Here is a 14,679-nt window from a genome sequence, read left to right on the forward strand (position 1 = left end):
CTAGATCCCGCATGCCACAACTAAAGATCTCGTATGCCGCAGCTAAAGATCCCTCACACCACAATGAAGATCTGCTGCAACTGAGACCAGTGCAGCCAGATAAATAAATAAATATATTTTTTTTAAAAATCAGTGCAGACCAGAGTAACATGAGGAGTTCTATAGTGTCTAGAGGTAGAAATAAGTCTTCTGACCTGGAAATGTGGAAATGTAGCCTTTTGGAGTTCACTTCAGGATAAATACAAGGGAAATATGAGGAGGTTTGTGAATGCAGTTCTTACACCTCTGAATTTCATCATGAAAGGGATGATTTATACAGATGAAAAATGCAGTGGAAAAGGTAGGACAGGGCTTCCCTAGGGGCGCAGTGGTTGAGAGTCCGCCTGCTAATGCAGGGGACACGGGTTCGTGCCCCGGTCCGGGAGGATCCCGCGTGCCGTGGAGCGGATGGGCCCGTGAGCCATGGCCGCTGGGCCTGTGCTCCACAGCGGGAGGGACTACAGCAGTGAGAGGCCCGCGTACCACAAAAAAAAAAAAAAAAAGGTAGGACATAGCTAAGAGACAGGCTTTGCAAATTATTTCTATAATATGAGTGCTTTATAAGCTGTTTTCACGTCTAAAAAATTGGGATGATAATAAATAGAATATTGTCCAAAAAATGTAAAGGAATTATTGAAATATTGTTATACAGCAAAACAAGCATAACAGTATAAGGAAGAAGACTTGTGTTACCTTTTAGTATATAGGAAACCACAAGACAACGTCACTTTCACAAAATCATGCAAAACTTTTAACTGTTTTTGAGACCATCAGGGATTTGAGGTCAGTAGATAACCAGGGTTAATAAATTTCAAATACTTGCAGTTCCTCTGAGGGGAGAGAGGGCATACAAATAGTTTCACCCTTGGTAGAACATTTGAAGAAAAGGAAGCCAATGTAAGAGTGGTGAAGAACAAAAGAACCGTTGAAATTTTTAAAGTAAATGTGTCAGTGGCATGAGAGTTTAGAGTTCCCAGAGGCCCAAGATGTAAGTGAAATCCTCATTCATTTGCTAGGCCTATAATATATTAAAATTAAACACACACACACACACACACACACACACACACACACACACACACACTACCAGAGATTAGAATAAGAATAGGAAACAGTAAATGAATTTAAAGCTAGGTCAATAGAAACTATTTCAACTGAATTATAGGGAGAAAAGATGTAAAAAAAATCAGACCTTCCAAGAGGTGTAGGACAATATCATATGATCTAACATTACATGTAATTAGAATAACAGAAGAAAAAAGAAAGAATGAAACAAAAAATATCTGAAGAGATAATGGCCATTTTTTCCCCAAAATTAATGAAAGAAAACAACCAGGAAACTCAGAAACCCTCAGGATGAATATAAAGAAAAATACAACTAAGCACATCATAAAGCACATCACAGGTGAAGAGGCTTCCAGTCAGACTACACAATACTAAAGAAAAGCTATCACCTCAGAATTTTACCATGAGCTATAATAAAATTTTAAAATGAAGATAAGTTAAACACTCTCTTGGACAAAAATACAATGAGACATGTTAAGGAAAGTTCTTCAAGCAAAAGGAAAGTAGTACTACTTGGAAATGTGAATCTAAACACACACACATACACAAACACACAAAAAGCAGCATCAGCAATGGTAAATATAAGTTTAAAATTTTTTTTGAATCACTAAAAATTATTAACTGTGTAAAACAAATATAGAAAAAAGAATTGGGTTTATAAAACAGAAAATTAAAATGTGTACGATAATACCATAAAGAATGAGAGGGATAACATGGAAGTATACTATTGAAAGATTGTTACACAATATGTGAAGTGGAAAAATATGATTTGAAGGAAGGCTGTGGCAATATAATGATACATACTATAAATCTATAGCAACAACTTAAAAATAAAACACAGGTATAAACTATAATCCAAAATAAAGTAGAATGAGAGGAAATAAATGAGACAAAAAATCCCAGTTTTTAAGACAGTAGTTTTAAAAATAAGTATATCATGTTAAAAAAATAAAGTATATCAATAATTGCAGTAAATGCAAATGATCAAAACACACCAATTGCAATTTAGAGATTGTCAGATTGGGAAAAAATTAGCAGAAACCAATTCTATTCCGTTTATAGGAACACATTTTAAATGTAACGGGATAGATTGACTGAAAGGAATATGATGTGGGGAAAGATATACCATGCCAAAAATAATCAAAAGAAAGCTATATGAACATATTAATATCACACAAGGTAAACTTCAAAACAAAGAATTTTATTAGGATTAAAAAGATAAATTACATAATGATAAAGAGATATGCACCTAATAAAGAGCTTAAGCATTCATAAAGCAAAAGCTGATAGAACTGAAAACAGAAATAATTTCTCAATGTACTTGAAGACGTCAGCAAGTCATCCTCAGTAATTGAAAGAACAAGTAGACAAAAATCATTAAAAATATAGATTTAAACATCATCAGCCAACTTAACTTAGCTGAGAATTATAGAACACGCCACTCAATAATAATAGAACGCACGTTCTTTTTAAGCCCACATGAAATGTCACCAAAGTAGACAGCTATATTGTCAGCCATAAAATAAATCTTGACAAATTTAAAAGAATTGAAATAAAACAAAGTGTGGTCCCTGAGTACAAAACAATTAAATTAGAAATCAATAACAGAAAAATATATGGAAATATCACCAAATGTTTGGAAATTAAATGACAAATATCTAAATAACCAATAGTCACAATTTTAAAGAAAATCAGAAAAAGTTCCAAATCAAATAAAACCTGAAAACAGAGCATATCAAAATGTATAAAATTTAGCTAGAGCAGTGCTTAGAGGAAAATGTATAGCACTAAATGCCTATATTAGAAGAAAAGAAATATCTATAATCAATAATCTAAGCATCCATGTTAAGAAAATTAAAAAAGATGAACAAAGTAAACCCCCATCAGAAAAAAAGGAAGGAAACAAAACATAGCCAAAATTAGTGAAATAAAAAGATGAAAATCGAGAAAATCAATGAAAACAAATGCTGATTCTTTAAAAAGACAAACAAAATTGATAAAATTCTAGAATGACTGATCAAGAAAAAAAGACTGAAGAAAAAGAATGCCAGAATTAAGAATAAAATAGAGGATATCATCACAGATTGTACAAATAACAAAAGCAAAAAACAGAATATATAAATCATTTTAATTTAATAGTTTAATGAAATGGACATATAATTTGAAAAATGCAAACTATAAGAGTACACTCAGGAGAAAAAGATAAAATGATTAGCCCTACACCTATTAAAGAATTTGAAATTTTAGTTAAAAACCTTCCCACAAAGGCAACTAATGTCACAGATGACTTCATTGGCAAATTCTACCAAACATTTCAGGAGAAAATAACACAGATTCCATACAAACTCCTCCAGGAAATAGATGAAGGTTATTATGGGCTGAATATTAGTTCCCCGCCCCCCACCAAATTTATATGTTGATATCCTAACCCCCAATGGGATAGTATTAGGAGGTGGGGGTATTTGAGAGGTGATTAGGTCATGATGGTGGAACCCTCATGAATGGAATTAGTGCTCTTATAAAAGACACCCCAGAGACCTCTCTCATACTTTCTGTCATGTGAGGACACATTGAGAAGTTCATCATCTATGAACCAGGAAGTAGGCCCCCAGTAGACTCCAAATGGTCAGACACCTTATTCTTGGATTTCCCAGCTTCCAGAACATGAGAAATAGATGCTTGTTTTTTAAGCCTTCCAGTCTACGGTATTTTTGTTTTAACAACCTGAAGGGACTAAGACAAGGGTATAATTCTTCCCAATCATTTTATGAGACCACCATAACTCTCATACCAACACCTAAAAAAATATATTTTAAGGAAGTGAAAAGCCTATCTCCTATCTCCCTCATGAATAAACATCCTTAAAAAGTTTTTGCACTCCAAATCCAGCAATGTAGAAAAAGAATAATACGTTGTGATCAAATAGAGTTTATCTCAGAAAAGCAAGGTTACAATTCACTTTCAGAAAACTAATAACAGAAGGGAACTTCTGCAGCCTGATAAAGGGCAGCTATAAAAACCCTACATTATCATATTTAATGGTGAAAAATGAAAGCCTTCTTCACCCCAAGATCAGGAACAAGGCGTGGATGTTCACCCTCCACTTCTATTCAGTATTGCACTGGCAGAGCTGGCTGAGGCAATAAAAAATTACATACAGGTTGAAACAGAAGATACAAAACAGGTTTTCTTCCCAAAGAAGAGAATTTTATATACATAGAAAATCCTGTTTAATCTATAAAAGCCTACTAGAACTGATAAATAAGTTTACCAAGGTCAACATACAATAAGATCAATATACAAAAAGATCAATATACAATAATCAATTGCATTTTTGTAAACTAGGAATGTCCACTTGGAAATTGAAATTTTAGAAACTACATTTATAATAGCATCAAAAAACATCAAATAATTAGTGATACATTTAACAAAATACATACAAGATTTGTTCAGTTTTGAAATTTTAAAACATTGTAAAGAGAAATCAAAGATCTAAATGAAAGAGAAACATACTACGTTCACACATCAGAATACTTTTTTTTTTTTTTTTTTTTTTTTTGCGGTATGCGGGCCTCTCACTGCTGTGGCCTCTCCCATTGCGGAGCACAGACTCCGGACGCGCAGGCTCAGCGGCCATGGCTCACGGGCCTAGCCGCCCCGCGGCATGTGGGATCTTCCCGGACCGGGGCATGAACCCGTGTCCCCTGCATCGGCAGGCGGACTCTCAACCAGTGTGCCACCAGGGAAGCCCCAGAATACTTTTAAGATGTCATTTTTCCTCCAATTGATCTATAGATTGAATAAAATCCCAGATAGTTCTTTTTTGTACATTGATAAGCTGATCTTAAAATCTATACGGAAATGTAAAGGACCTAGAATAGCCAAAAGAATTTAAAAACTTCTCGAAGGAAACACAAGAAAAAAATCACTACAAACCTGAGTGAGGGAAAGATTTCTTAGGGTACATAAAGCATGCTCCATTTTTAAAAGATGGCTAATTGTACTTCATCAAAATTATAAATGCCTGCTCTGTGAAATGAAACTATGAGAATGAAATGACAAGCTACAGAATGGGGAAAAAAATTGCAAAACACAAATCATAAAAATTCTTGTATCTAGAATATATAACGAACTCTCACAACTGAATATTAAGCAAAAGTTTTAAACAGACGCTACACCAAAGAAGATATACAAAGGGGAAGTAAGTATGTGAAAAGATTCTCAACATCATTAGTTTTTATGAAAATACAAATTAAACACAATAAGATACCAGTATACATTTATTAGAATGGCTAAAGTTTTGAAAATGGCAATGACTATCCAATGCTAGCAAGGATGCTGAGTGATTGGATCTCTCATACATTTCTGGTGGAAATGCAAAATGGTAGAGCCACTATGGAAATCAGTTTGACTATACCCTATCAAGTTAAACATACACTTGCCACGTGATCTAGGAATCCCATTTCTATGTATTTGCCCAGGTGAAATGAAAACATATATCCACTCAAAGACCGCTATATTAATGTTTATGGCAGCTTTATTCATAATCACCAAAAGCTGGAACCAACTCAAATTTTCACCAACTGGTAAATGAATAAGCAAATTGTGGCACATCCATCCAATCGAACACTCTCATTATTAAAAAGAAACCAAGTGCTGATACATTTAACAATATGGATAAATCTCAGTCAGAAGCATTATTCTAAGCGAAAGAAGCGAGACACCAAAGACTATCTACTGTATAATTTCTCACAGCCTTCTGGAAAAGGCAAAATTTTAGGGACAGAAATCAGATTGTTGGTTATCAGGACCTGGGGGTGGGGTAGAAGATTGACTGTAAAGGGCAGGAGGGAAATTTGGGAGGCGGGGTTATAGACATGGTCTTTATCTTGATTGTAGTGGAGGCTACATACTGTCTACATTTGTCAAAATTCATCAGACTGTGCACTTTAAAAGGGTGAATTTTGTGTATGTAAATTATCCCTTAATAAACCTGACTTGACAAAAAGCATTAGGAAGTATGGCATAAGAGTGTGGGTAATGGTGGCATTTGCAGTCACGTTGATCTTTACAAATGAACCCATTTGTATGTCTCAGCGCAATTTTGAGGTTAAACAATGTGCTGGGTCCTTTATCTCTCAGGGTTTGACCAGAGGTAAACACAATAGGAGATTGTATCCAGGAAGCAAAGTGAAATGTCAGTGTTTGTCTCCTAGGTTCCCTCCCCTGTAGATCACTCTTGACTACCTGTGTCCCTTGAAATGTTCCACTTCTGCCAGGCAAATTTCTCCACTAAGATCCCTCTGTTCTGGGTCCCTGTAATCTCACTTTTAATCCTTCAGGTTTAGGAATACCTGGCTATTAATGGGGATTCAGTATACTGCATGATACTTTCTGGTTCCTCCACACCTGCCCACATTAAATTATTCTCAAATTTCTCAATTTGAGTGTGCCACCTCTTTCTTGCCAGAATCCTGACTGATAAAGAAAGCGAGATTCAGCTCCTATTCTCATCATCAATTTTAAGCTGTGAGCACTTGGGCTATCCCTTTCACATATTTGAGCTTTAGTTTTCTAATCTGTTATATATGAATAATAATACCTCATTAGCAAGGTTATTATGAGAATTAAATAATGATATAAGTTTTCAGTATTTTTTTTCTTTTTCATGTTAATCTCTTCATCTATTATTGGGTGTTTATTCTCTTTCTATTTCTTCATATGCTTCTATTTTAGTCTCTCTTTTAAGTAACAGAATTTCTTTATCATGTATAAATACATAAGTCATTTACATAGGGCTTTATAATGTGCAGAAGCCCATATGAATGGCTTAAATGTACCATGGTTTTGTTCCTGGAATAAACTGTTGCTAAAGAACAGTTAAGTCAAACTTTTGAATTAGGTCAACAAAATCCACAAATAGGGTGGAATCTTTGGACTGTCTAAGCAGGGACAGATCTGGAATAAATCAGCCACAGATATCACTTGTCAGCATGCTAAGGGAGGCGTTTCAAATAAGGGTAGAAGTACGTCAAGAATATTGGCTTCTAGTAGCATTATGATGAATCCGTTAAATCTATATTGAGAGTTTCCAGCATGTGGATTCAAGTTAACGTAATTGTTTTATGGCAGTAATGTCTAAACAAGGACACGATTAGGCTGTATTTTTATCTTGACTTGTGAACTATCACTGCCAACTACTCAAATTTCAAGCTTGTTGAGACATATGTTATCCCTGGAAGCCCTTCACAAAAATGAAGCATTTTACTGTCCCGCCAATTCAGTGTGCTCCGGTCAGTTCTCCATCTAGATCTAAATTAACCATGTACTAGTTCCTATACAAGCGAGTAGCATTTTAAATGCCTTTTAAAGCAAAACCAAAAAGAACAAATTTATTTCTATTTGTGCAAAAACGTAATCTGATTTGGATTCTCTTTTCCAGCTTTTTAAATAGTGAGACAGAGTGAAGTCGTGGGAAGAAAACTGGGTATGGAATTACGATCCGTGTTAGAAATCTGGCTCTGCTGCTACTTCCTAGCTGTGTGATCTCATTAACTCATGAGACTCAATCTCTTTATCTGTTAAATGGGGATCTACTGGTGAATTAAATGAGCTAATAATCATCTGACAACATATTACCTTTAGGACTTAATAACCTATAATAACTTATTTTTTATAATTTGTGTATGTAAAGTTACAAATGTGATTAGTAGGAAATGGGAATGAAGGAAAATTTCAGACACAAGCAGGGATGTTTTGGTTAAAAGGAAATTAAAATACTGGAGAACAAGAGCAAGATAAAAATGATTACAACGACTGCATTTATAGCCCACATGTCCAGTTCAGTATTTATAGGTTTGTTAGTGACAGCCTTCCCAGTATAGCAATGTTAATTACAAAGTAGCTGTCAGTTTCACTGACAGGGCTGCCGCACCTGACTGAGGCTGAAACTACTCACCATTTCCATACATGATCATTTATTTAAGGGTCCAAAATATACATCAATAAATCAGTTTGCATTTCTGATTTTGTTTCCCTAAATCTTACTTTGAAATATCCTAGTGACTTTCTTTTTAATAAATCTTAGTGCATTTTATTTCCCAAATATGATTTGTAATTATCAGAGCTGGACTAAAACCTCAGGAAGAAGTGATGGGTCTAGGGCTGAACACAATACTAAATGTATACTTAAATTTTCCGGAGCCCATGCTCCTGTTGCTACTTAAATTCCATGGTCAAAGCAGTAGATAGAATAAATATGGAGAGGAAGGACAGGAGAGGGAAACAGAGAAAGAGAGATAGAGACTGGGAAAGACAGAGGGAAAAGGATGAGAGAGAGAGAGAGATTGAGGAGAAGCTTGGGAAAATGTTCAGTGGAAAATCTGTAGAAATGATGTAAGAGAAAGCAAAGGCAGGGATTGGAGTAAGGGGTGTATAACTGAGACTATAAAAACTCAGAGCAAAATCTCACCATCAGAGCTGAGTTTGGGAGAAACTGCACAGACAGGACTCTAAAGTGAGAATCTCCTGATTTTTCACAAGGTAAGTTGAATATAAAAGCTGATAAAGAGTTAGGCTTTTTCCTTTTAACTTTTTAAAAAATTTTCACATACTTTTTAAATGTTTTGATTTTATCTTGATTTAGCTAAAGTCAGAAATGTTTTTGGAAATATTTTCCTCTCTAAAAATGAGTAAAAAATCTAAGATATTTTTGTAATGCAAACTTAGGGTGGAGATAATTGTTTGCTCAGGCATTTTATATTTATTACATTACTTTTGCTTTTATATTCTATTTTAAAACAGAGAGAAAGGGAACTCAAGATAATAATCCTATAGTGTGTTAGATGTATTAATTTTGCTTTCATCAAATATATCCAGTGTTAGGAAATTCTTAAATGTACAAAGTAGCCTCATTTTAAAAACCTAGCTAGAAAAGAAAGTTTTTCTCTTATCTGTATTTCTATTACAATTGGAACTTAGGAAACATCCCTAAACTAATAAAATTCTGTATTCTATATTCTTCAAACCGATATTATCATCTGATTTTATGCTTACAAAACTCAAATAGGCAAGTATAATATTAATAACATAGCTTAAAGTAGACTTAGATCAATGTCTATTCTTCAATATTTGAAGTGCTCTTACTATTAAGTTATTGAATTAAGAGTTAATCTGAAACATACATTTGAAGTCTGTTTAAGAAGAAATTTAAAATTTTGTTTCAGGTTTTGACCTGTGGAAATAGTGTACACTCAATAAATTCAGTTCTAGCAAAACAAAATATAGCTCCTTTGAATTACAATTATAGATATTATAGGTTTAGGAATGAGATTATTATTTATTTATGAGTTATCTTTCTAGAAATTACATAATTTAAACAATGCTTTATGATGATTTCAGTGCTCATGTAAGCCATAGAATTGATAGCACTATATTTAATGGTCTCCCACAAGCGTCAGCACATTTTGTGTCTTCTCTTTACTTTGGTACTACTCTTCATCACTCTTCATAGAACTTTTCTAAGAAGAGCTTCCTGCAGATATGCATTCATCTCCTCTTTCTAAGTGAATTGTACTGTGGCTTCATTCAATAAGTTATTTAAGGTTATTTGCTTTCGCCCTTTATTTCTCAGGGTTTTAAACTGATTCTGATACAACGAATCATGGGCAGTAAAGAAGCAGATATGTTTAGTAGACTAGGTATGGGGACCTCAGGGCTATAATTTTAACTTCTTATTCAAATACTTTCAATGATTTGGACATTAATTAATACAATTAGATTGGTTGAGCTTGTCTCAAATGAACAGAACTCAAAGTAAGCAGTCTCAAAATATTACCCCAACCGTGTCACTATGTAGTTGTGCAACTTCATGCAAGCTTAAGCACACAGTAGGGCTCGACAACATTTTGTTATTATTGAAAGAGATGAAAGAACTAAAAGTGCCGGTGATACTGAACGTGAGAATGACCTGGGGAAGCTCCCATATCAGTCACTTTTCCCTATATTAGAGAATGAGGACTCAGTATCACAGAATCTTGGGGCTAATCCTTAGACATCATCTAACTTAACCTCCTTGCCAATATTTCATCCACTGTGATCTCTCCACATCAGACAATGTTTGCTTAGGTTCAATGGTGTTATCAGAGGAACACACGCTTTGGAGTCAGGAAACCAGCTTTGTAATCCCAGTCCTGTCTTCAACAGCTTTTACTCAGCTTCCTAGGGGCATTTTTCTCTCCTCAGTAAAACTAGAGTCCGTGTGGGTACAAATGATGAGTCACAAGTTCCCTCCTAACCCTAGGCACGTCTCTACACAGGCCAACTCCCATGTGCCTAAAGATCTCTCTGACTAGAGATATTTTTAGCTGAGTCCTCCTTCTTTCTGCAAATAATTTTCAGGGTACCTCTCTGGAGCAGTGGTTAGCATCACCAGCCAGTAATTGCTGGTGCCTTGGCTGGTTTGAACTGGCTGTTGCTCAGCCTTGCCTCTTCTCCCTTATCAATGCCTCATCTGCTCTGGTCTCAGAACAAAGCACCCGCTCCCTCCAGAGACAACCCCTCTTCCATGCCTCCTCCTCTTAATCCATTTTACATCTCCCCTTCATTTCCTCTCCCTCGGACAAGTTAATTACCTCTGAGTCTGGCTCTCTCCATCTATTGAGGGTGGTAAATTCCACAGTTTCTAATGAGAGCCTCCTTCCTTTCTAAAACCCTATGTTCCTATGACACATAAGACTCTAAACATGTGAAAAATGCACCTTTAAAATATCACCTGGGCCACCCTGAGAACTTGGCTGCTGACCCACCAAGTGATAGCTGTGGCTTTCCATGGACCTCTCCATGGACCTTTCCATGGACCTCTCCATGGCTTCCCTGTAGTCCCACTTTGGTGGTTGCATTTCCTTGCAAACTCTGACTTGTCCATCCATGCTGGGGCACTAAGAGGTTTAGGAAGTGACATCTCCTCCTCTACCTCCTTGGCAGTCCATCCCTCCCTGACTGTTCCCATGCTTGTGTAAGGTCTAGTTCCTGTAACAAGCTCCTTAATTCCCATAACACTCAGGCTGGCTCTGCTTCCATGACACAGCCTGACTATGCTACACTGTCAATATTACAAAAACTATGGGAAAATCATGACTGTGACAACATAATTAGTGATTTTTAAAAAAATGTTTAATAGAGATATCTTATGAACTATAAAACAAAATATAAATGATATAAAATCATATTAAAATTCAATTAAAATTTAGTTTTGTTAATATAATTAGAGTTTGAAGAATAATTATGTTTTAAGTATAACAGATTTCTTCCCTTTGTTTTCTTCTCATTATAATATTCTTTATAGTTGTATGCTAATATTTTCATAAAATATTGTGGCTGAAATTAATGATAATGCATAATATACTGTAACATTAAATGTTAAGAGTGATTTCCATTTATAACTCTCTTTAGTAAAATTTCCTTCCCCCAATCAATATTACTTTCTTTATTATATTTTATTTTCTATCACCCTGCTATAATTCTATTTTATTAAATAGTATATATAAGTACAAAGTGAGGTAAAGGGTGAAGGAGGTGGTAGTATTCCACACTACCCTGATGCTAATATATGCCATGTTTAACTGCAGTTATCCAACTTTACCCTTTGAAAGCCTTTTTATACCACATAAAAATGACCTCCGTATCAAATGGCTAAACAGAATGTTTATGTGCAACTCTACCAGCTTTTCCCTATCTCTAGTTTTGAAGATTCTTATTTTTCCCATTATTCATTATTAGAATTAAAGAACAAATTCCCTTACCAGAATTGCATACAATCATACACCAAGTTCTCTTGTCTTTCTAGATAACATAGTTTTACATGAAGAAACTTATAATAATTCAGGGATCTGAGCACAAATTAGTGTTTGATAAGGAGAAATCTGAAACTTTACTGGTATAATGATTAGGGAATAATGATGCATGTCTCTTTCATTAGAATGAGAATCTGTGATGTGAAACATTAATGGACATACCGGGATTTTGGCATGAACTTCATCATATATTACTGTAGGTATAAAACTTGGGCAAATCTCTTCCCATCTCTAAGCCTAAGTTTCCATATCAATAAAACTGGGAAGTTAATACCTGTCCCACATTTCTGTTTACCTACTACATAGGGCTGCTTCATTCATTCATTCATTCAACACATAATGTTGACTCTCTGCCAGGCGTTATGTTCGGTGCTGAGATACAATAGTGAACATGTCATAGTTCCTACCGTCAAGGAGTTTACAGTAACATTTAAATAGTTTGTTAAACATACATACCTGGGCTTCTTAATAGTGGGATCTTACTAGTGTTATTGTAGGTTTCTGCCTTCTTAACTTTGTGCAAGAAAGATACTAGTAGTATGATTGAGAATTCCAAATAGAAAAAAAAAATTGAGATATTTAACAACAAAATTTTATGATTTTGGAAGGCAGTAGTATCTGAAAAAGAACAAAAATGTTGTCAGACAGAATAAAATCAGTTAACACATGTATACCAGTAAATAATCATTCTTCCTGATTTTTAGCATTCAAGGAAATTCATTTCAAAGAATTTTTTTTTTTTTTTTTTTTCGGCTGTGTTGGGTCTTCGTTGCTGCATGCAGTCTTTCACTAGTTGCGGTGGGCGGGGGCTATTCTTTGTTGCAGTGCGCGGGCTTCTCATCGTGGTGGCTTCTCTCATTTGGAGCACGGGCTCTAGGTGCACGGGCTTCAGTAGTTGTGACACTCGGGCCCAGTAGTTGTGGCTCGCGGGCTTAGTTGCTCCGCAGCATGTGGGATCTTCCCGGACTAGAGCTTGAACCCGTGTCCCCTGCATTGGCAGGCGGATTCTTAACCACTGCACCACCAGGGAAGCCCCCCAGGGAAAGTCTTTTTAAAATGCAGGTGTCTGCCACATTAAGAACACCTCACCCATAAACATTTGACTTTATAAGCAATCTGTTTTGGAGATGGGAAAATGTTTATACTTTTACAAATAAGTTATACTTGAAGGAGCATGAAACTGAGAGTCTGACAGCATTACATTGTTGTTCTGGCTCTTCTTCTAGCTGGCTATGTGGCTTCGGAAAATTAACTACTGCCAACGGAAGAGCAATGAGAAATGAGAAAGAATACATTCCTGACATTTTCATTTCTTAAAAAAAAAGGAAATGTTAAATTTCTCAGTCTCAATTTGCACCTTCCTTTCAAAATCACACTCAAAATATAAAGCAAATACCCATCACACAATCTACTGAAAATAGCAAATTTCATAAAGAGAATTTTAAACAAACGGCTAAACACCATGAGTATTTCTCAGATGTATTTCTGTGAGAATGATATAGATTATATGTATGCTAGTGACAAAAACTACCAGTTGTAATTCAGTTGCTCTTGGGTGAAAATCCTCAATGATTTTAAATCTAGTATTTGACTTTATGAGGATCCAAAACTAATCCCCACTTCTGAAGTTATAAGTGCCAAAGCCACACTTAGTTCGCTTGTTTGTGGAGCCGATTGCACCATAGGCAGTGGAATTGCAGCACCAATAAAGAAGAGACTCCAGCGTCCAAGTCTCTGCTTTCTAGCAGGAAAGTGTCTCAAGCATCTGGTTGCTTCTCTTATCAATGAAAACTAGACACAAACTTAACACCCTGTTCAAATGTCACTCATTGAAATATCAAGATTATCTGTATCATGTCAAACTGTTATGTATCCTCTTGATTGTTTAACATAAGCTTTGCTGATTGTCTCTATGAATGGCCCCAGATTCCCTAGGTGGTGGTTGAGTATAAGCTTTACTTTCCTTGGAAGGACTTGTCATCAAACACTTGCCTTCAGCTCAGAAATAATCATTTTTATACCATGTAGTTAATCTTTCCATATTATCTTATAGTTTTCAAAATGTTTTCATGCAAACTTTAGAGTCTCCATTGAAAAGTTCACCTATGATAAAATAAGAATAAAAATGATGCAGTGTTTTTTCACAGATACATGTATATCTTTATATGTTTTAATAAATAATATTAAATATGAAAGTAAATGTTTTTATTGCTCTTATCTGGCAAACAAGGCAAATCCATAATGATTTGTTCTATTTGTAAATTAATTAAATAATTTTAAATTAAACAAAATTAATTAATTAAAATGTGAGTTCATAAAATGAGTTTTATTAGACAATTTTGACAGTTTAAGCATCTTGCTCAAGGTTACCAAGCATAGCACGGACACTTATCCCTATCCTTCAAGCCTAATTCTGAGTTTTTCCTCACCATCATAGAAATATTTTTCTGATGATGAATGTCCATTTATTGACTGAAAATTTTTATTTTTAAAATACTCATTAGTTTATCTAAAGATTTTTAGAAAAACATTGTGTGAAAAATATATGTACATATGTGAAAAAATATGTGTATATGTGAAACTGGTGGTGTTTCAGATATCTGAAAATTTCTATTTTCAAAAATTCCTATTTTATAACCCAAATAGGAGCTTTTGATAATAGTGATTTTGTATACACTAATACTAAGACTTGTGAGTACTCTGAAAATATACAAATGATTAT

At 34.9% G+C, this 14,679-nt stretch overlaps 1 protein-coding gene across 1 annotated transcript in view; it reads left to right on the forward strand.

The window, feature by feature from the left end:
* Positions 1–8,595: 8,595 nt before the first annotated feature.
* Positions 8,596–14,679, forward strand: part of OSTN (osteocrin) — a 38,192-nt gene continuing 32,108 nt past the window's right edge. Inside the window, exon 1 of the mRNA XM_024740316.1 lies at positions 8,596–8,646. The gene's annotated coding sequence lies outside the window, so the exon portion shown is untranslated. The remainder of the gene's footprint in view (positions 8,647–14,679) is intronic.

This window comes from Neophocaena asiaeorientalis, unplaced genomic scaffold (genome assembly GCF_003031525.2).
Source record: "Neophocaena asiaeorientalis asiaeorientalis breed wild unplaced genomic scaffold, Neophocaena_asiaeorientalis_V1.1 scaffold723, whole genome shotgun sequence".
Taxonomy (NCBI): Eukaryota; Metazoa; Chordata; class Mammalia; order Artiodactyla; family Phocoenidae; genus Neophocaena; species Neophocaena asiaeorientalis.